This window comes from Acipenser ruthenus, chromosome 48, assembly GCF_902713425.1.
Source record: "Acipenser ruthenus chromosome 48, fAciRut3.2 maternal haplotype, whole genome shotgun sequence".
Lineage (NCBI taxonomy): Eukaryota > Metazoa > Chordata > Actinopteri > Acipenseriformes > Acipenseridae > Acipenser > Acipenser ruthenus.
The window spans coordinates 4,025,829-4,040,971 of record NC_081236.1 but is presented as its reverse complement, the minus strand read 5'-3'; the positions used below and the strand labels follow the sequence as shown (position 1 = coordinate 4,040,971).

Genomic DNA, 15,143 nt, shown 5'->3' with positions numbered 1-15,143 from the left:
CAAATGCTTCAGCTTACTTCCATAGAATAGGTGTACCAAGAAACATGCCGTGGCATTTGTTACTACGTCTCTAGGGAGTCACAAGTCCTTCTGTTGCTTCTTGTGAAAAGGGGGCAGGGGTGAAAAAAATCCATATGGCAGCGGTGGGATTCGAACCCACGCCTCCAGAGAGACTGGAGCCTAAATCCAGCGCCTTAGACCGCTCGGCCACACTACCGCATTGCAAGCTTTCTGCCCCCCAGGTTTCGTACTATACGCCGCTAACGCAATTCAACTACTCCAATTGTAAAATTTTAACGTAATTATTGGTTTGAAAACACAAACGCTGCCTTATCAGCTTGCGCCAACTGGGAATTGAACCCAGGTCACAAGAATGGGAATCTTGTATGATACCACTACACCATTGGCGCTGACATGTTTGCATTTATGCAAATATTCCATTGAACGGAATATTTTCTTTTACAGCAGTTCAAAAGACCGAAGTGGGGTTGAAAAAAAAACAATATGGCAGCGGTGGGATTTGAACCCACGCCTCCGGAGAGACTGGAGCCTTAATCCAGCGCCTTGGACCACTCGGCCACGCTACCACAACACTTACTCTTGGCCACCCAGGTTCCAAACTATACAATGCTAGTGCAATTCAACAACAACAACAACAACAACAAGAACAACAACTATTTTGATGTATTTGCAAAAAAAAGAAAAATGAACAGCAGTTCCAATGCTTCAGCTTTACTTACTACCACAACACTAACCCTTAGCCACCCAGGTTCCATACTATACACTGCTAGTACAATTCAACAACAACAACAACCATTATCTTGATGTATTTGTTAAAAAAAAAGAAAATTGAACAGCAGTTCAAATGCTTCAGCTTACTTCCATAGAATAGGTGTACCAAGAAACATGCCGTGGCATTTGTTACTACGTCTCTAGGGAGTCACAAGTCCTTCTGTTGCTTCTTGTGAAAAGGGGGCAGGGGTGAAAAAAATCCATATGGCAGCGGTGGGATTCGAACCCACGCCTCCAGAGAGACTGGAGCCTAAATCCAGCGCCTTAGACCGCTCGGCCACACTACCGCATTGCAAGCTTTCTGCCCCCCAGGTTTCGTACTATACGCCGCTAACGCAATTCAACTACTACAATTGTAAAATTTTAACGTAATTATTGGTTTGAAAACACAAACGCTGCCTTATCAGCTTGCGCCAACTGGGAATTGAACCCAGGTCACAAGAATGGGAATCTTGTATGATACCACTACACCATTGGCGCTGACATGTTTGCGTGTATGCAAATATTCCATGGAACGGAATATTTTCTTTTACAGCAGTTCAAAAGACCGAAGTGGGGTTGAAAAAAAAAAAATATGGCAGCGGTGGGATTTGAATCCACGCCTCCGGAGAGACTGGAGCCTTAATCCAGCGCCTTAGACCGCTCGGCCACGCTACCACAACACTTACTCTTGGCCACCCAGGTTCCAAACTATACAATGCTAGTGCAATTCAACAACAACAACAACAACAACAAGAACAACAACAACAACAACTATTTTGATGTATTTGCAAAAAAAAGAAAAATGAACAGCAGTTCCAATGCTTCAGCTTTACTTACTACCACAACACTAACCCTTAGCCACCCAGGTTCCATACTATACACTGCTAGTACAATTCAACAACAACAACAACAACAACAACAACAATTATCTTGATGTATTTGCAAAAAAAAGAAAAATGAACAGCAGTTCCAATGCTTCATCTTTACTTACTACCACAACACTAACCCTTAGCTACCCAGGTTCCATACTATACACTGCTAGTACAATTGAACAACAACAACAACAATTATCTTGATGTATTTGCAAAAAAAAGAAAAATGAACAGCAGTTCCAATGCTTCAGCTTACTTCCATAGAATAGGTGTACCAAGAAACATGCCGTGGCATTTGTTACTACGTCTCTAGGGAGTCACAAGTCCTTCTGTTGCTTCTTGTGAAAAGGGGGCAGGGGTGAAAAAAATCCATATGGCAGCGGTGGGATTCGAACCCACGCCTCCAGAGAGACTGGAGCCTAAATCCAGCGCCTTAGACCGCTCGGCCACGCTACCGCATTGCAAGCTTTCTGCCCCCCAGGTTTCGTACTATACGCCGCTAACGCAATTCAACTACTACAATTGTAAAATTTTAACGTAATTATTGGTTTGAAAACACAAACGCTGCCTTATCAGCTTGCGCCAACTGGGAATTGAACCCAGGTCACAAGAATGGGAATCTTGTATGATACCACTACACCATTGGCGCTGACATGTTTGCGTTTATGCAAATATTCCATGGAACGGAATATTTTCTTTTACAGCAGTTCAAAAGACCGAAGTGGGGTTGAAAAAAAACCAATATGGCAGCGGTGGGATTTGAACCCACGCCTCCGGAGAGACTGGAGCCTTAATCCAGCGCCTTAGACCGCTCGGCCACGCTACCACAACACTTACTCTTGGCCACCCAGGTTCCAAACTATACAATGCTAGTGCAATTCAACAACAACAACAACAACAACAAGAACAACTATTTTGATGTATTTGCAAAAAAAAGAAAAATGAACAGCAGTTCCAATGCTTCAGCTTTACTTACTACCACAACACTAACCCTTAGCCACCCAGGTTCCATACTATACACTGCTAGTACAATTCAACAACAACAACAACAACAACAACAACAATTATCTTGATGTATTTGCAAAAAAAAGAAAAATGAACAGCAGTTCCAATGCTTCAGCTTTACTTACTACCACAACACTAACCCTTAGCCACCCAGGTTCCATACTATACACTGCTAGTACAATTCAACAACAACAACAACAACAACAATTATCTTGATGTATTTGCAAAAAAAAGAAAAATGAACAGCAGTTCCAATGCTTCAGCTTTACTTACTACCACAACACTAACTCTTAGCCACCCAGGTTCCATACTATACACTGCTAGTACAATTCAACAACAACAACAACAATTATCTTGATGTATTTGTTAAAAAAAAAGAAAATTGAACAGCAGTTCAAATGCTTCAGCTTACTTCCATAGAATAGGTGTACCAAGAAACATGCCGTGGCATTTGTTACTACGTCTCTAGGGAGTCACAAGTCCTTCTGTTGCTTCTTGTGAAAAGGGGGCAGGGGTGAAAAAAATCCATATGGCAGCGGTGGGATTCGAACCCATGCCTCCAGAGAGACTGGAGCCTAAATCCAGCGCCTTAGACCGCTCGGCCACACTACCACATTGCAAGCTTTCTGCCCCCCAGGTTTCGTACTATACGCCGCTAACGCAATTCAACTACTACAATTGTAAAATTTTAACATAATTATTGGTTTGAAAACACAAACGCTGCCTTATCAGCTTGCGCCAACTGGGAATTGAACCCAGGTCACAAGAATGGGAATCTTGTATGATACCACTACACCATTGGCGCTGACATGTTTGCGTGTATGCAAATATTCCATGGAACGGAATATTTTCTTTTACAGCAGTTCAAAAGACCGAAGTGGGGTTGAAAAAAAAACAATATGGCAGCGGTGGGATTTGAACCCACGCCTCCGGAGAGACTGGAGCCTTAATCCAGCGCCTTAGACCGCTCGGCCACGCTACCACAACACTTACTCTTGGCCACCCAGGTTCCAAACTATACAATGCTAGTGCAATTCAACAACAACAACAACAACAACAACTATTTTGATGTATTTGCAAAAAAAAGAAAAATGAACAGCAGTTCCAATGCTTCAGCTTTACTTACTACCACAACACTAACCCTTAGCCACCCAGGTTCCATACTATACACTGCTAGTACAATTCAACAACAACAACAACAACAACAACAACAATTATCTTGATGTATTTGCAAAAAAAAGAAAAATGAACAGCAGTTCCAATGCTTCAGCTTTACTTACTACCACAACACTAACCCTTAGCCACCCAGGTTCCATACTATACACTGCTAGTACAATTCAACAACAACAACAACAATTATCTTGATGTATTTGCAAAAAAAAGAAAAATGAACAGCAGTTCCAATGCTTCAGCTTTACTTACTACCACAACACTAACCCTTAGCCACCCAGGTTCCATACTATACAATGCTAGTACAATTCAACAACAACAACAACAATTATCTTGATGTATTTGCAAAAAAAAGAAAAATGAACAGCAGTTCCAATGCTTCAGCTTTACTTACTACCACAACACTAACCCTTAGCCACCCAGGTTCCATACTATACACTGCTAGTACAATTCAACAACAACAACAACAACAACAATTATCTTGATGTATTTGCAAAAAAAAGAAAAATGAACAGCAGTTCCAATGCTTCAGCTTTACTTACTACCACAACACTAACCCTTAGCCACCCAGGTTCCATACTATACACTGCTAGTACAATTCAACAACAACAACAACAACAATTATCTTGATGTATTTGTTAAAAAAAAAGAAAATTGAACAGCAGTTCAAATGCTTCAGCTTACTTCCATAGAATAGGTGTACCAAGAAACATGCCGTGGCATTTGTTAGTACGTCTCTAGGGAGTCACAAGTCCTTCTGTTGCTTCTTGTGAAAAGGGGGCAGGGGTGAAAAAAATCCATATGGCAGCGGTGGGATTCGAACCCACGCCTCCAGAGAGACTGGAGCCTAAATCCAGCGCCCTTAGACCGCTCGGCCACACTACCGCATTGCAAGCTTTCTGCCCCCCAGGTTTCGTACTATACGCCGCTAACGCAATTCAACTACTACAATTGTAAAATTTTAACGTAATTATTGGTTTGAAAACACAAACGCTGCCTTATCAGCTTGCGCCAACTGGGAATTGAACCAAGGTCACAAGAATGGGAATCTTATATGATACCACTACACCATTGGCGCTGACATGTTTGCGTGTATGCAAATATTCCATGGAACGGAATATTTTCTTTTACACCAGTTCAAAAGACCGAAGTGGGGTTGAAAAAAAAACAATATGGCAGGGGTGGGATTTGAACCCACACCTCCAGAGAGACTGGAGCCTTAATCCAGCGCCTTAGACCGCTCGGCCACGCTACCACAACACTTACTCTTGGCCACCCAGGTTCCAAACTATACAATGCTAGTGCAATTCAACAACAACAACAACAACAACTATTTTGATGTATTTGCAAAAAAAAGAAAAATGAACAGCAGTTCCAATGCTTCAGCTTTACTTACTACCACAACACTAACCCTTAGCCACCCAGGTTCCATACTATACACTGCTAGTACAATTCAACAACAACAACAACAACAACAACAACAACAATTATCTTGATGTATTTGTTAAAAAAAAAGAAAATTGAACAGCAGTTCAAATGCTTCAGCTTACTTCCATAGAATAGGTGTACCAAGAAACATGCCGTGGCATTTGTTACTACGTCTCTAGGGAGTCACAAGTCCTTCTGTTGCTTCTTGTGAAAAGGGGGCAGGGGTGAAAAAAATCCATATGGCAGCGGTGGGATTCGAACCCACGCCTCCAGAGAGACTGGAGCCTAAATCCAGCGCCCTTAGACCGCTCGGCCACACTACCGCATTGCGAGCTTTCTGTCCCCCAGGTTTCGTACTATACGCCGCTAACGCAATTCAACTACTACAATTGTAAGATTTTAACGTAATTATTGGTTTGAAAACACAAACGCTGCCTTATCAGCTTGCGCCAACTGGGAATTGAACCCAGGTCACAAGAATGGGAATCTTGTATGATACCACTACACCATTGGCGCTGACATGTTTGCGTGTATGCAAATATTCCATGGAACGGAATATTTTCTTTTACAGCAGTTCAAAAGACCGAAGTGGGGTTGAAAAAAAAACAATATGGCAGCGGTGGGATTTGAACCCACGCCTCCGGAGAGACTGGAGCCTTAATCCAGCGCCTTAGACCGCTCGGCCACGCTACCACAACACTTACTCTTGGCCACCCAGGTTCCAAACTATACAATGCTAGTGCAATTCAACAACAACAACAACAACAACTATTTTGATGTATTTGCAAAAAAAAGAAAAATGAACAGCAGTTCCAATGCTTCAGCTTTACTTACTACCACAACACTAACCCTTAGCCACCCAGGTTCCATACTATACACTGCTAGTACAATTCAACAACAACAACAACAACAACAACAACAATTATCTGATGTATTTGTTAAAAAAAAGAAAATTGAACAGCAGTTCAAATGCTTCAGCTTACTTCCATGGAATAGGTGTACCAAGAAACATGCCGTGGCATTTGTTACTACGTCTCTAGGGAGTCACAAGTCCTTCTGTTGCTTCTTGTGAAAAGGGGGCAGGGGTGAAAAAAATCCATATGGCAGCGGTGGGATTCGAACCCACGCCTCCAGAGAGACTGGAGCCTAAATCCAGCGCCTTAGACCGCTCGGCCACACTACCGCATTGCAAGCTTTCTGCCCCCCAGGTTTCGTACTATACGCCGCTAACGCAATTCAACTACTACAATTGTAAAATTTTAACGTAATTATTGGTTTGAAAACACAAACGCTGCCTTATCAGCTTGCGCCAACTGGGAATTGAACCAAGGTCACAAGAATGGGAATCTTATATGATACCACTACACCATTGGCGCTGACATGTTTGCGTGTATGCAAATATTCCATGGAACGGAATATTTTCTTTTACAGCAGTTCAAAAGACCGAAGTGGGGTTGAAAAAAAAACAATATGGCAGGGGTGGGATTTGAACCCACGCCTCCGGAGAGACTGGAGCCTTAATCCAGCGCCTTAGACCGCTCGGCCACGCTACCACAACACTTACTCTTGGCCACCCAGGTTCCAAACTATACAATGCTAGTGCAATTCAACAACAACAACAACAACAACTATTTTGATGTATTTGCAAAAAAAAGAAAAATGAACAGCAGTTCCAATGCTTCAGCTTTACTTACTACCACAACACTAACCCTTAGCCACCCAGGTTCCATACTATACACTGCTAGTACAATTCAACAACAACAACAACAACAACAATTATCTTGATGTATTTGTTAAAAAAAAAGAAAATTGAACAGCAGTTCAAATGCTTCAGCTTACTTCCATAGAATAGGTGTACCAAGAAACATGCCGTGGCATTTGTTACTACGTCTCTAGGGAGTCACAAGTCCTTCTGTTGCTTCTTGTGAAAAGGGGGCAGGGGTGAAAAAAATCCATATGGCAGCGGTGGGATTCGAACCCACGCCTCCAGAGAGACTGGAGCCTAAATCCAGCGCCCTTAGACCGCTCGGCCACACTACCGCATTGCAAGCTTTCTGCCCCCCAGGTTTCGTACTATACGCCGCTAACGCAATTCAACTACTACAATTGTAAAATTTTAACGTAATTATTGGTTTGAAAACACAAACGCTGCCTTATCAGCTTGCGCCAACTGGGAATTGAACCCAGGTCACAAGAATGGGAATCTTGTATGATACCACTACACCATTGGCGCTGACATGTTTGCGTGTATGCAAATATTCCATGGAACGGAATATTTTCTTTTACAGCAGTTCAAAAGACCGAAGTGGGGTTGAAAAAAAAACAATATGGCAGCGGTGGGATTTGAACCCACGCCTCCGGAGAGACTGGAGCCTTAATCCAGCGCCTTAGACCGCTCGGCCACGCTACCACAACACTTACTCTTGGCCACCCAGGTTCCAAACTATACAATGCTAGTGAAATTCAACAACAACAACAACAACAACAACAACTATTTTGATGTATTTGCAAAAAAAAGAAAAATGAACAGCAGTTCCAATGCTTCAGCTTTACTTACTACCACAACACTAACCCTTAGCCACCCAGGTTCCATACTATACACTGCTAGTACAATTCAACAACAACAACAACAACAACAATTATCTTGATGTATTTGTTAAAAAAAAAGAAAATTGAACAGCAGTTCAAATGCTTCAGCTTACTTCCATAGAATAGGTGTACCAAGAAACATGCCGTGGCATTTGTTACTACGTCTCTAGGGAGTCACAAGTCCTTCTGTTGCTTCTTGTGAAAAGGGGGCAGGGGTGAAAAAAATCCATATGGCAGCGGTGGGATTCGAACCCACGCCTCCAGAGAGACTGGAGCCTAAATCCAGCGCCTTAGACCGCTCGGCCACACTACCGCATTGCAAGCTTTCTGCCCCCCAGGTTTCGTACTATACGCCGCTAACGCAATTCAACTACTACAATTGTAAAATTTTAACGTAATTATTGGTTTGAAAACACAAACGCTGCCTTATCAGCTTGCGCCAACTGGGAATTGAACCCAGGTCACAAGAATGGGAATCTTGTATGATACCACTACACCATTGGCGCTGACATGTTTGCGTGTATGCAAATATTCCATGGAACGGAATATTTTCTTTTACAGCAGTTCAAAAGACCGAAGTGGGGTTGAAAAAAAAACAATATGGCAGGGGTGGGATTTGAACCCACGCCTTCGGAGAGACTGGAGCCTTAATCCAGCGCCTTAGACCGCTCGGCCACGCTACCACAACACTTACTCTTGGCCACCCAGGTTCCAAACTATACAATGCTAGTGCAATTCAACAACAACAACAACAACAACTATTTTGATGTATTTGCAAAAAAAAGAAAAATGAACAGCAGTTCCAATGCTTCAGCTTTACTTACTACCACAACACTAACCCTTAGCCACCCAGGTTCCATACTATACACTGCTAGTACAATTCAACAACAACAACAACAACAACAACAAGAACAATTATCTTGATGTATTTGTTAAAAAAAAAGAAAATTGAACAGCAGTTCAAATGCTTCAGCTTACTTCCATAGAATAGGTGTACCAAGAAACATGCCGTGGCATTTGTTACTACGTCTCTAGGGAGTCACAAGTCCTTCTGTTGCTTCTTGTGAAAAGGGGGCAGGGGTGAAAAAAATCCATATGGCAGCGGTGGGATTCGAACCCACGCCTCCAGAGAGACTGGAGCCTAAATCCAGCGCCTTAGACCGCTCGGCCACACTACCGCATTGCAAGCTTTCTGCCCCCCAGGTTTCGTACTATACGCCGCTAACGCAATTCAACTACTACAATTGTAAAATTTTAACGTAATTATTGGTTTGAAAACACAAACGCTGCCTTATCAGCTTGCGCCAACTGGGAATTGAACCCAGGTCACAAGAATGGGAATCTTGTATGATACCACTACACCATTGGCGCTGACATGTTTGCGTGTATGCAAATATTCCATGGAACGGAATATTTTCTTTTACAGCAGTTCAAAAGACCGAAGTGGGGTTGAAAAAAAAACAATATGGCAGCGGTGGGATTTGAACCCACGCCTCCGGAGAGACTGGAGCCTTAATCCAGCGCCTTAGACCGCTCGGCCACGCTACCACAACACTTACTCTTGGCCACCCAGGTTCCAAACTATACAATGCTAGTGCAATTCAACAACAACAACAACAACAACTATTTTGATGTATTTGCAAAAAAAAGAAAAATGAACAGCAGTTCCAATGCTTCAGCTTTACTTACTACCACAACACTAACCCTTAGCCACCCAGGTTCCATACTATACACTGCTAGTACAATTCAACAACAACAACAACAATTATCTTGAAGTATTTGTTAAAAAAAAAGAAAATTGAACAGCAGTTCAAATGCTTCAGCTTACTTCCATAGAATAGGTGTACCAAGAAACATGCCGTGGCATTTGTTACTACGTCTCTAGGGAGTCACAAGTCCTTCTGTTGCTTCTTGTGAAAAGGGGGCAGGGGTGAAAAAAATCCATATGGCAGCGGTTGGATTCGAACCCACGCCTCCAGAGAGACTGGAGCCTAAATCCAGCGCCTTAGACCGCTCGGCCACACTACCGCATTGCAAGTTTTCTGCCCCCCAGGTTTCGTACTATACGCCGCTAACGCAATTCAACTACTACAATTGTAAAATTTTAACGTAATTATTGGTTTGAAAACACAAACGCTGCCTTATCAGCTTGCGCCAACTGGGAATTGAAACCAGGTCACAAGAATGGGAATCTTGTATGATACCACTACACCATTGGCGCTGACATGTTTGCGTGTATGCAAATATTCCATGGAACGGAATATTTTCTTTTACAGCAGTTCAAAAGACCGAAGTGGGGTTGAAAAAAAAACAATATGGCAGCGGTGGGATTTGAACCCACGCCTCCGGAGAGACTGGAGCCTTAATCCAGCGCCTTAGACCGCTCGGCCACGCTACCACAACACTTACTCTTGGCCACCCAGGTTCCAAACTATACAATGCTAGTGCAATTCAACAACAACAACAACAACAACAACTATTTTGATGTATTTGCAAAAAAAAGAAAAATGAACAGCAGTTCCAATGCTTCAGCTTTACTTACTACCACAACACTAACCCTTAGCCACCCAGGTTCCATACTATACACTGCTAGTACAATTCAACAACAACAACAACAACAACAACAACAATTATCTTGATGTATTTGTTAAAAAAAAAGAAAATTGAACAGCAGTTCAAATGCTTCAGCTTACTTCCATAGAATAGGTGTACCAAGAAACATGCCGTGGCATTTGTTACTACGTCTCTAGGGAGTCACAAGTCCTTCTGTTGCTTCTTGTGAAAAGGGGGCAGGGGTGAAAAAAAACCATATGGCAGCGGTGGGATTCGAACCCACGCCTCCAGAGAGACTGGAGCCTAAATCCAGCGTCTTAGACCGCTCGGCCACACTACCGCATTGCAAGCTTTCTGCCCCCCAGGTTTCGTACTATACGCCGCTAACGCAATTCAACTACTACAATTGTAAAATTTTAACGTAATTATTGGTTTGAAAACACAAACGCTGCCTTATCAGCTTGCGCCAACTGGGAATTGAACCCAGGTCACAAGAATGGGAATCTTGTATGATACCACTACACCATTGGCGCTGACATGTTTGCGTGTATGCAAATATTCCATGGAACGGAATATTTTCTTTTACAGCAGTTCAAAAGACCGAAGTCGGGTTGAAAAAAAAACAATATGGCAGCGATGGGATTTGAACCCACGCCTCCGGAGAGACTGGAGCCTTAATCCAGCGCCTTAGACCGCTCGGCCACGCTACCACAACACTTACTCTTGGCCACCCAGGTTCCAAACTATACAATGCTAGTGCAATTCAACAACAACAAGAACAACAACTATTTTGATGTATTTGCAAAAAAAAGAAAAATGAACAGCAGTTCCAATGCTTCAGCTTTACTTACTACCACAACACTAACCCTTAGCCACCCAGGTTCCATACTATACACTGCTAGTACAATTCAACAACAACAACAACAACAATTATCTTGATGTATTTGTTAAAAAAAAAGAAAATTGAACAGCAGTTCAAATGCTTCAGCTTACTTCCATAGAATAGGTGTACCAAGAAACATGCCGTGGCATTTGTTACTACGTCTCTAGGGAGTCACAAGTCCTTCTGTTGCTTCTTGTGAAAAGGGGGCAGGGGTGAAAAAAATCCATATGGCAGCGGTGGGATTCGAACCCACGCCTCCAGAGAGACTGGAGCCTAAATCCAGCGCCTTAGACCGCTCGGCCACACTACCGCATTGCAAGCTTTCTGCCCCCCAAGTTTCATACTATACGCCGCTAACGCAATTCAACTACTACAATTGTAAAATTTTAACGTAATTATTGGTTTGAAAACACAAACGCTGCCTTATCAGCTTGCGCCAACTGGGAATTGAACCCAGGTCACAAGAATGGGAATCTTGTATGATACCACTACACCATTGGCGCTGACATGTTTGCGTGTATGCAAATATTCCATGGAACGGAATATTTTCTTTTACAGCAGTTCAAAAGACCGAAGTGGGGTTGAAAAAAAAACAATATGGCAGCGGTGGGATTTGAACCCACGCCTCCGGAGAGACTGGAGCCTTAATCCAGCGCCTTAGACCGCTCGGCCACGCTACCACAACACTTACTCTTGGCCACCCAGGTTCCAAACTATACAATGCTAGTGCAATTCAACAACAACAACAACAACAACTATTTTGATGTATTTGCAAAAAAAAAGAAAAATGAACAGCAGTTCCAATGCTTCAGCTTTACTTACTACCACAACACTAACCCTTAGCCACCCAGGTTCCATACTATACACTGCTAGTACAATTCAACAACAACAACAACAACAACAATTTTCTTGATGTATTTGTTAAAAAAAAAGAAAATTGAACAGCAGTTCAAATGCTTCAGCTTACTTCCATAGAATAGGTGTACCAAGAAACATGCCGTGGCATTTCTTACTACGTCTCTAGGGAGTCACAAGTCCTTCTGTTGCTTCTTGTGAAAAGGGGGCAGGGGTGAAAAAAATCCATATGGCAGCGGTGGGATTCGAACCCACGCCTCCAGAGAGACTGGAGCCTAAATCCAGCGCCTTAGACCGCTCGGCCACGCTACCACAACACTTACTCTTGGCCACCCAGGTTCCAAACTATACAATGCTAGTGCAATTCAACAACAACAACTATTTTGATGTATTTGCAAAAAAAAGAAAAATGAACAGCAGTTCCAATGCTTCAGCTTTACTTACTACCACAACACTAACCCTTAGCCACCCAGGTTCCATACTATACACTGCTAGTACAATTCAACAACAACAACAACAACAACAACAATTATCTTGATGTATTTGTTAAAAAAAAAGAAAATTGAACAGCAGTTCAAATGCTTCAGCTTACTTCCATAGAATAGGTGTACCAAGAAACATGCCGTGGCATTTGTTACTACGTCTCTAGGGAGTCACAAGTCCTTCTGTTGCTTCTTGTGAAAAGGGGGCAGGGGTGAAAAAAATCCATATGGCAGCGGTGGGATTCAAACCCACGCCTCCAGAGAGACTGGAGCCTAAATCCAGCGCCTTAGACCGCTCGGCCACACTACCGCATTGCAAGCTTTCTGCCCCCCAGGTTTCGTACTATACGCCGCTAACGCAATTCAACTACTACAACTGTAAAATTTTAACGTAATTATTGGTTTGAAAACACAAACGCTGCCTTATCAGCTTGCGCCAACTGGGAATTGAACCCAGGTCACAAGAATGGGAATCTTGTATGATACCACTACACCATTGGCGCTGACATGTTTGTGTGTATGCAAATATTCCATGGAACGGAATATTTTCTTTTACAGCAGTTCAAAAGACCGAAGTGGGGTTGAAAAAAAAACAATATGGCAGCGGTGGGATTTGAACCCACGCCTCCGGAGAGACTGGAGCCTTAATCCAGCGCCTTAGACCGCTCGGCCACGCTACCACAACACTTACTCTTGGCCACCCAGGTTCCAAACTATACAATGCTAGTGCAATTCAACAACAACAACAACAACAACTATTTTGATGTATTTGCAAAAAAAAGAAAAATGAACAGCAGTTCCAATGCTTCAGCTTTACTTACTACCACAACACTTACTCTTGGCCACCCAGGTTCCAAACTATACAATGCTAGTGCAATTCAACAACAACAACAACAACAACAACAACTATTTTGATGTATTTGCAAAAAAAAAGAAAAATGAACAGCAGTTCCAATGCTTCAGCTTTACTTACTACCACAACACTAACCCTTAGCCACCCAGGTTCCATACTATACACTGCTAGTACACTTCAACAACAACAACAACAACAACAACAACAATTATCTTGATGTATTTGTTAAAAAAAAAGAAAATTGAACAGCAGTTCAAATGCTTCAGCTTACTTCCATAGAATAGGTGTACCAAGAAACATGCCGTGGCATTTGTTACTACGTCTCTAGGGAGTCACAAGTCCTTCTGTTGCTTCTTGTGAAAAGGGGGCAGGGGTGAAAAAATCCATATGGCAGCGGTTGGATTCGAACCCACGCCTCCAGAGAGACTGGAGCCTAAATCCAGCGCCTTAGACCGCTCGGCCACACTACCGCATTGCAAGCTTTCTGCCCCCCAGGTTTCGTACTATACGCCGCTAACGCAATTCAACTACTACAATTATAAAATTTTAACGTAATTATTGGTTTGAAAACACAAACGCTGCCTTATCAGCTTGCGCCAACTGGGAATTGAACCCAGGTCACAAGAATGGGAATCTTGTATGATACCACTACACCATTGGCGCTGACATGTTTGCGTGTATGCAAATATTCCATGGAACGGAATATTTTCTTTTACAGCAGTTCAAAAGACCGAAGTGGGGTTGAAAAAAAAACAATATGGCAGCGGTGGGATTTGAACCCACGCCTCGGGAGAGACTGGAGCCTTAATCCAGCGCCTTAGACCGCTCGGCCACGCTACCACAACACTTACTCTTGGCCACCCAGGTTCCAAACTATACAATGCTAGTGCAATTCAACAACAACAACAACAACAACAACTATTTTGATGTATTTGCAAAAAAAAGAAAAATGAACAGCAGTTCCAATGCTTCAGCTTTACTTACTACCACAACACTAACCCTTAGCCACCCAGGTTCCATACTATACACTGCTAGTACAATTCAACAACAACAACAACAACAACAACAACAATTATCTTGATGTATTTGTTAAAAAAAAAGAAAATTGAACAGCAGTTCAAATGCTTCAGCTTATTTCCATAGAATAGGTGTACCAAGAAACATGCCGTGGCATTTGTTACTACGTCTCTAGGGAGTCACAAGTCCTTCTGTTGCTTCTTGTGAAAAGGGGGCAGGGGTGAAAAAAATCCATATGGCAGCGGTGGGATTCGAACCCACGCCTCCAGAGAGACTGGAGCCTAAATCCAGCGCCTTAGACCGCTCGGCCACGCTACCACAACACTTACTCTTGGCCACCCAGGTTCCAAACTATACAATGCTAGTGCAATTCAACAACAACAACAACAACAACTATTTTGATGTATTTGCAAAAAAAAGAAAAATGAACAGCAGTTCCAATGCTTCAGCTTTACTTACTACCACAACACTAACCCTTAGCCACCCAGGTTCCATACTATACACTGCTAGTACAATTCAACAACAACAACAACAACAATTATCTTGATGTATTTGTTAAAAAAAAAGAAAATTGAACAGCAGTTCAAATGCTTCAGCTTACTTCCATAGAATAGGTGTACCAAGAAACATGCCGTGGCATTTGTTACTACGTCTCTAGGGAG

General features: G+C 42.6%; 47 non-coding genes across 47 annotated transcripts; all 47 read right to left on the bottom strand.

The window, feature by feature from the left end:
* Window positions 1-135: 135 nt before the first annotated feature.
* Window positions 136-217, bottom strand: trnal-uag (transfer RNA leucine (anticodon UAG)). Its single transcript has one exon. It is a non-coding gene; the product is annotated as a tRNA-Leu (tRNA).
* Window positions 218-339: 122 nt separating this feature from the next.
* Window positions 340-410, bottom strand: trnag-ccc (transfer RNA glycine (anticodon CCC)). Its single transcript has one exon. It is a non-coding gene; the product is annotated as a tRNA-Gly (tRNA).
* A 95-nt stretch (window positions 411-505) lies between these two features.
* trnal-aag (transfer RNA leucine (anticodon AAG)) lies at window positions 506-587 on the bottom strand. Its single transcript has one exon. It is a non-coding gene; the product is annotated as a tRNA-Leu (tRNA).
* Window positions 588-997: 410 nt separating this feature from the next.
* Window positions 998-1,079, bottom strand: trnal-uag (transfer RNA leucine (anticodon UAG)). Its single transcript has one exon. It is a non-coding gene; the product is annotated as a tRNA-Leu (tRNA).
* A 122-nt stretch (window positions 1,080-1,201) lies between these two features.
* trnag-ccc (transfer RNA glycine (anticodon CCC)) lies at window positions 1,202-1,272 on the bottom strand. The gene has a single exon. It is a non-coding gene; the product is annotated as a tRNA-Gly (tRNA).
* A 95-nt stretch (window positions 1,273-1,367) lies between these two features.
* On the bottom strand, window positions 1,368-1,449 carry trnal-aag (transfer RNA leucine (anticodon AAG)). Its single transcript has one exon. It is a non-coding gene; the product is annotated as a tRNA-Leu (tRNA).
* Window positions 1,450-2,020: 571 nt separating this feature from the next.
* Window positions 2,021-2,102, bottom strand: trnal-uag (transfer RNA leucine (anticodon UAG)). The gene has a single exon. It is a non-coding gene; the product is annotated as a tRNA-Leu (tRNA).
* A 122-nt stretch (window positions 2,103-2,224) lies between these two features.
* trnag-ccc (transfer RNA glycine (anticodon CCC)) lies at window positions 2,225-2,295 on the bottom strand. Its single transcript has one exon. It is a non-coding gene; the product is annotated as a tRNA-Gly (tRNA).
* Window positions 2,296-2,390: 95 nt separating this feature from the next.
* trnal-aag (transfer RNA leucine (anticodon AAG)) lies at window positions 2,391-2,472 on the bottom strand. Its single transcript has one exon. It is a non-coding gene; the product is annotated as a tRNA-Leu (tRNA).
* Window positions 2,473-3,181: 709 nt separating this feature from the next.
* Window positions 3,182-3,263, bottom strand: trnal-uag (transfer RNA leucine (anticodon UAG)). The gene has a single exon. It is a non-coding gene; the product is annotated as a tRNA-Leu (tRNA).
* A 122-nt stretch (window positions 3,264-3,385) lies between these two features.
* trnag-ccc (transfer RNA glycine (anticodon CCC)) lies at window positions 3,386-3,456 on the bottom strand. Its single transcript has one exon. It is a non-coding gene; the product is annotated as a tRNA-Gly (tRNA).
* A 95-nt stretch (window positions 3,457-3,551) lies between these two features.
* On the bottom strand, window positions 3,552-3,633 carry trnal-aag (transfer RNA leucine (anticodon AAG)). The gene has a single exon. It is a non-coding gene; the product is annotated as a tRNA-Leu (tRNA).
* Window positions 3,634-4,623: 990 nt separating this feature from the next.
* On the bottom strand, window positions 4,624-4,706 carry trnal-uag (transfer RNA leucine (anticodon UAG)). Its single transcript has one exon. It is a non-coding gene; the product is annotated as a tRNA-Leu (tRNA).
* Window positions 4,707-4,828: 122 nt separating this feature from the next.
* Window positions 4,829-4,899, bottom strand: trnag-ccc (transfer RNA glycine (anticodon CCC)). Its single transcript has one exon. It is a non-coding gene; the product is annotated as a tRNA-Gly (tRNA).
* Window positions 4,900-4,994: 95 nt separating this feature from the next.
* trnal-aag (transfer RNA leucine (anticodon AAG)) lies at window positions 4,995-5,076 on the bottom strand. The gene has a single exon. It is a non-coding gene; the product is annotated as a tRNA-Leu (tRNA).
* Window positions 5,077-5,489: 413 nt separating this feature from the next.
* Window positions 5,490-5,572, bottom strand: trnal-uag (transfer RNA leucine (anticodon UAG)). The gene has a single exon. It is a non-coding gene; the product is annotated as a tRNA-Leu (tRNA).
* A 122-nt stretch (window positions 5,573-5,694) lies between these two features.
* On the bottom strand, window positions 5,695-5,765 carry trnag-ccc (transfer RNA glycine (anticodon CCC)). The gene has a single exon. It is a non-coding gene; the product is annotated as a tRNA-Gly (tRNA).
* A 95-nt stretch (window positions 5,766-5,860) lies between these two features.
* Window positions 5,861-5,942, bottom strand: trnal-aag (transfer RNA leucine (anticodon AAG)). The gene has a single exon. It is a non-coding gene; the product is annotated as a tRNA-Leu (tRNA).
* Window positions 5,943-6,350: 408 nt separating this feature from the next.
* On the bottom strand, window positions 6,351-6,432 carry trnal-uag (transfer RNA leucine (anticodon UAG)). The gene has a single exon. It is a non-coding gene; the product is annotated as a tRNA-Leu (tRNA).
* Window positions 6,433-6,554: 122 nt separating this feature from the next.
* On the bottom strand, window positions 6,555-6,625 carry trnag-ccc (transfer RNA glycine (anticodon CCC)). The gene has a single exon. It is a non-coding gene; the product is annotated as a tRNA-Gly (tRNA).
* Window positions 6,626-6,720: 95 nt separating this feature from the next.
* trnal-aag (transfer RNA leucine (anticodon AAG)) lies at window positions 6,721-6,802 on the bottom strand. The gene has a single exon. It is a non-coding gene; the product is annotated as a tRNA-Leu (tRNA).
* Window positions 6,803-7,206: 404 nt separating this feature from the next.
* Window positions 7,207-7,289, bottom strand: trnal-uag (transfer RNA leucine (anticodon UAG)). The gene has a single exon. It is a non-coding gene; the product is annotated as a tRNA-Leu (tRNA).
* Window positions 7,290-7,411: 122 nt separating this feature from the next.
* trnag-ccc (transfer RNA glycine (anticodon CCC)) lies at window positions 7,412-7,482 on the bottom strand. Its single transcript has one exon. It is a non-coding gene; the product is annotated as a tRNA-Gly (tRNA).
* A 95-nt stretch (window positions 7,483-7,577) lies between these two features.
* Window positions 7,578-7,659, bottom strand: trnal-aag (transfer RNA leucine (anticodon AAG)). Its single transcript has one exon. It is a non-coding gene; the product is annotated as a tRNA-Leu (tRNA).
* A 410-nt stretch (window positions 7,660-8,069) lies between these two features.
* trnal-uag (transfer RNA leucine (anticodon UAG)) lies at window positions 8,070-8,151 on the bottom strand. The gene has a single exon. It is a non-coding gene; the product is annotated as a tRNA-Leu (tRNA).
* Window positions 8,152-8,273: 122 nt separating this feature from the next.
* Window positions 8,274-8,344, bottom strand: trnag-ccc (transfer RNA glycine (anticodon CCC)). The gene has a single exon. It is a non-coding gene; the product is annotated as a tRNA-Gly (tRNA).
* Window positions 8,345-8,439: 95 nt separating this feature from the next.
* On the bottom strand, window positions 8,440-8,521 carry trnal-aag (transfer RNA leucine (anticodon AAG)). The gene has a single exon. It is a non-coding gene; the product is annotated as a tRNA-Leu (tRNA).
* Window positions 8,522-8,934: 413 nt separating this feature from the next.
* Window positions 8,935-9,016, bottom strand: trnal-uag (transfer RNA leucine (anticodon UAG)). The gene has a single exon. It is a non-coding gene; the product is annotated as a tRNA-Leu (tRNA).
* A 122-nt stretch (window positions 9,017-9,138) lies between these two features.
* Window positions 9,139-9,209, bottom strand: trnag-ccc (transfer RNA glycine (anticodon CCC)). Its single transcript has one exon. It is a non-coding gene; the product is annotated as a tRNA-Gly (tRNA).
* Window positions 9,210-9,304: 95 nt separating this feature from the next.
* Window positions 9,305-9,386, bottom strand: trnal-aag (transfer RNA leucine (anticodon AAG)). The gene has a single exon. It is a non-coding gene; the product is annotated as a tRNA-Leu (tRNA).
* A 398-nt stretch (window positions 9,387-9,784) lies between these two features.
* On the bottom strand, window positions 9,785-9,866 carry trnal-uag (transfer RNA leucine (anticodon UAG)). The gene has a single exon. It is a non-coding gene; the product is annotated as a tRNA-Leu (tRNA).
* Window positions 9,867-9,988: 122 nt separating this feature from the next.
* Window positions 9,989-10,059, bottom strand: trnag-ccc (transfer RNA glycine (anticodon CCC)). The gene has a single exon. It is a non-coding gene; the product is annotated as a tRNA-Gly (tRNA).
* Window positions 10,060-10,154: 95 nt separating this feature from the next.
* trnal-aag (transfer RNA leucine (anticodon AAG)) lies at window positions 10,155-10,236 on the bottom strand. Its single transcript has one exon. It is a non-coding gene; the product is annotated as a tRNA-Leu (tRNA).
* Window positions 10,237-10,649: 413 nt separating this feature from the next.
* On the bottom strand, window positions 10,650-10,731 carry trnal-uag (transfer RNA leucine (anticodon UAG)). The gene has a single exon. It is a non-coding gene; the product is annotated as a tRNA-Leu (tRNA).
* Window positions 10,732-10,853: 122 nt separating this feature from the next.
* Window positions 10,854-10,924, bottom strand: trnag-ccc (transfer RNA glycine (anticodon CCC)). Its single transcript has one exon. It is a non-coding gene; the product is annotated as a tRNA-Gly (tRNA).
* Window positions 10,925-11,019: 95 nt separating this feature from the next.
* trnal-aag (transfer RNA leucine (anticodon AAG)) lies at window positions 11,020-11,101 on the bottom strand. The gene has a single exon. It is a non-coding gene; the product is annotated as a tRNA-Leu (tRNA).
* Window positions 11,102-11,502: 401 nt separating this feature from the next.
* trnal-uag (transfer RNA leucine (anticodon UAG)) lies at window positions 11,503-11,584 on the bottom strand. Its single transcript has one exon. It is a non-coding gene; the product is annotated as a tRNA-Leu (tRNA).
* Window positions 11,585-11,706: 122 nt separating this feature from the next.
* On the bottom strand, window positions 11,707-11,777 carry trnag-ccc (transfer RNA glycine (anticodon CCC)). Its single transcript has one exon. It is a non-coding gene; the product is annotated as a tRNA-Gly (tRNA).
* Window positions 11,778-11,872: 95 nt separating this feature from the next.
* trnal-aag (transfer RNA leucine (anticodon AAG)) lies at window positions 11,873-11,954 on the bottom strand. The gene has a single exon. It is a non-coding gene; the product is annotated as a tRNA-Leu (tRNA).
* A 405-nt stretch (window positions 11,955-12,359) lies between these two features.
* trnal-uag (transfer RNA leucine (anticodon UAG)) lies at window positions 12,360-12,441 on the bottom strand. The gene has a single exon. It is a non-coding gene; the product is annotated as a tRNA-Leu (tRNA).
* Window positions 12,442-12,839: 398 nt separating this feature from the next.
* On the bottom strand, window positions 12,840-12,921 carry trnal-uag (transfer RNA leucine (anticodon UAG)). The gene has a single exon. It is a non-coding gene; the product is annotated as a tRNA-Leu (tRNA).
* Window positions 12,922-13,043: 122 nt separating this feature from the next.
* Window positions 13,044-13,114, bottom strand: trnag-ccc (transfer RNA glycine (anticodon CCC)). Its single transcript has one exon. It is a non-coding gene; the product is annotated as a tRNA-Gly (tRNA).
* Window positions 13,115-13,209: 95 nt separating this feature from the next.
* On the bottom strand, window positions 13,210-13,291 carry trnal-aag (transfer RNA leucine (anticodon AAG)). Its single transcript has one exon. It is a non-coding gene; the product is annotated as a tRNA-Leu (tRNA).
* A 561-nt stretch (window positions 13,292-13,852) lies between these two features.
* trnal-uag (transfer RNA leucine (anticodon UAG)) lies at window positions 13,853-13,934 on the bottom strand. Its single transcript has one exon. It is a non-coding gene; the product is annotated as a tRNA-Leu (tRNA).
* Window positions 13,935-14,056: 122 nt separating this feature from the next.
* Window positions 14,057-14,127, bottom strand: trnag-ccc (transfer RNA glycine (anticodon CCC)). The gene has a single exon. It is a non-coding gene; the product is annotated as a tRNA-Gly (tRNA).
* A 95-nt stretch (window positions 14,128-14,222) lies between these two features.
* Window positions 14,223-14,304, bottom strand: trnal-aag (transfer RNA leucine (anticodon AAG)). Its single transcript has one exon. It is a non-coding gene; the product is annotated as a tRNA-Leu (tRNA).
* A 413-nt stretch (window positions 14,305-14,717) lies between these two features.
* trnal-uag (transfer RNA leucine (anticodon UAG)) lies at window positions 14,718-14,799 on the bottom strand. The gene has a single exon. It is a non-coding gene; the product is annotated as a tRNA-Leu (tRNA).
* Between the last annotated feature and the right edge of the window lie 344 nt (window positions 14,800-15,143).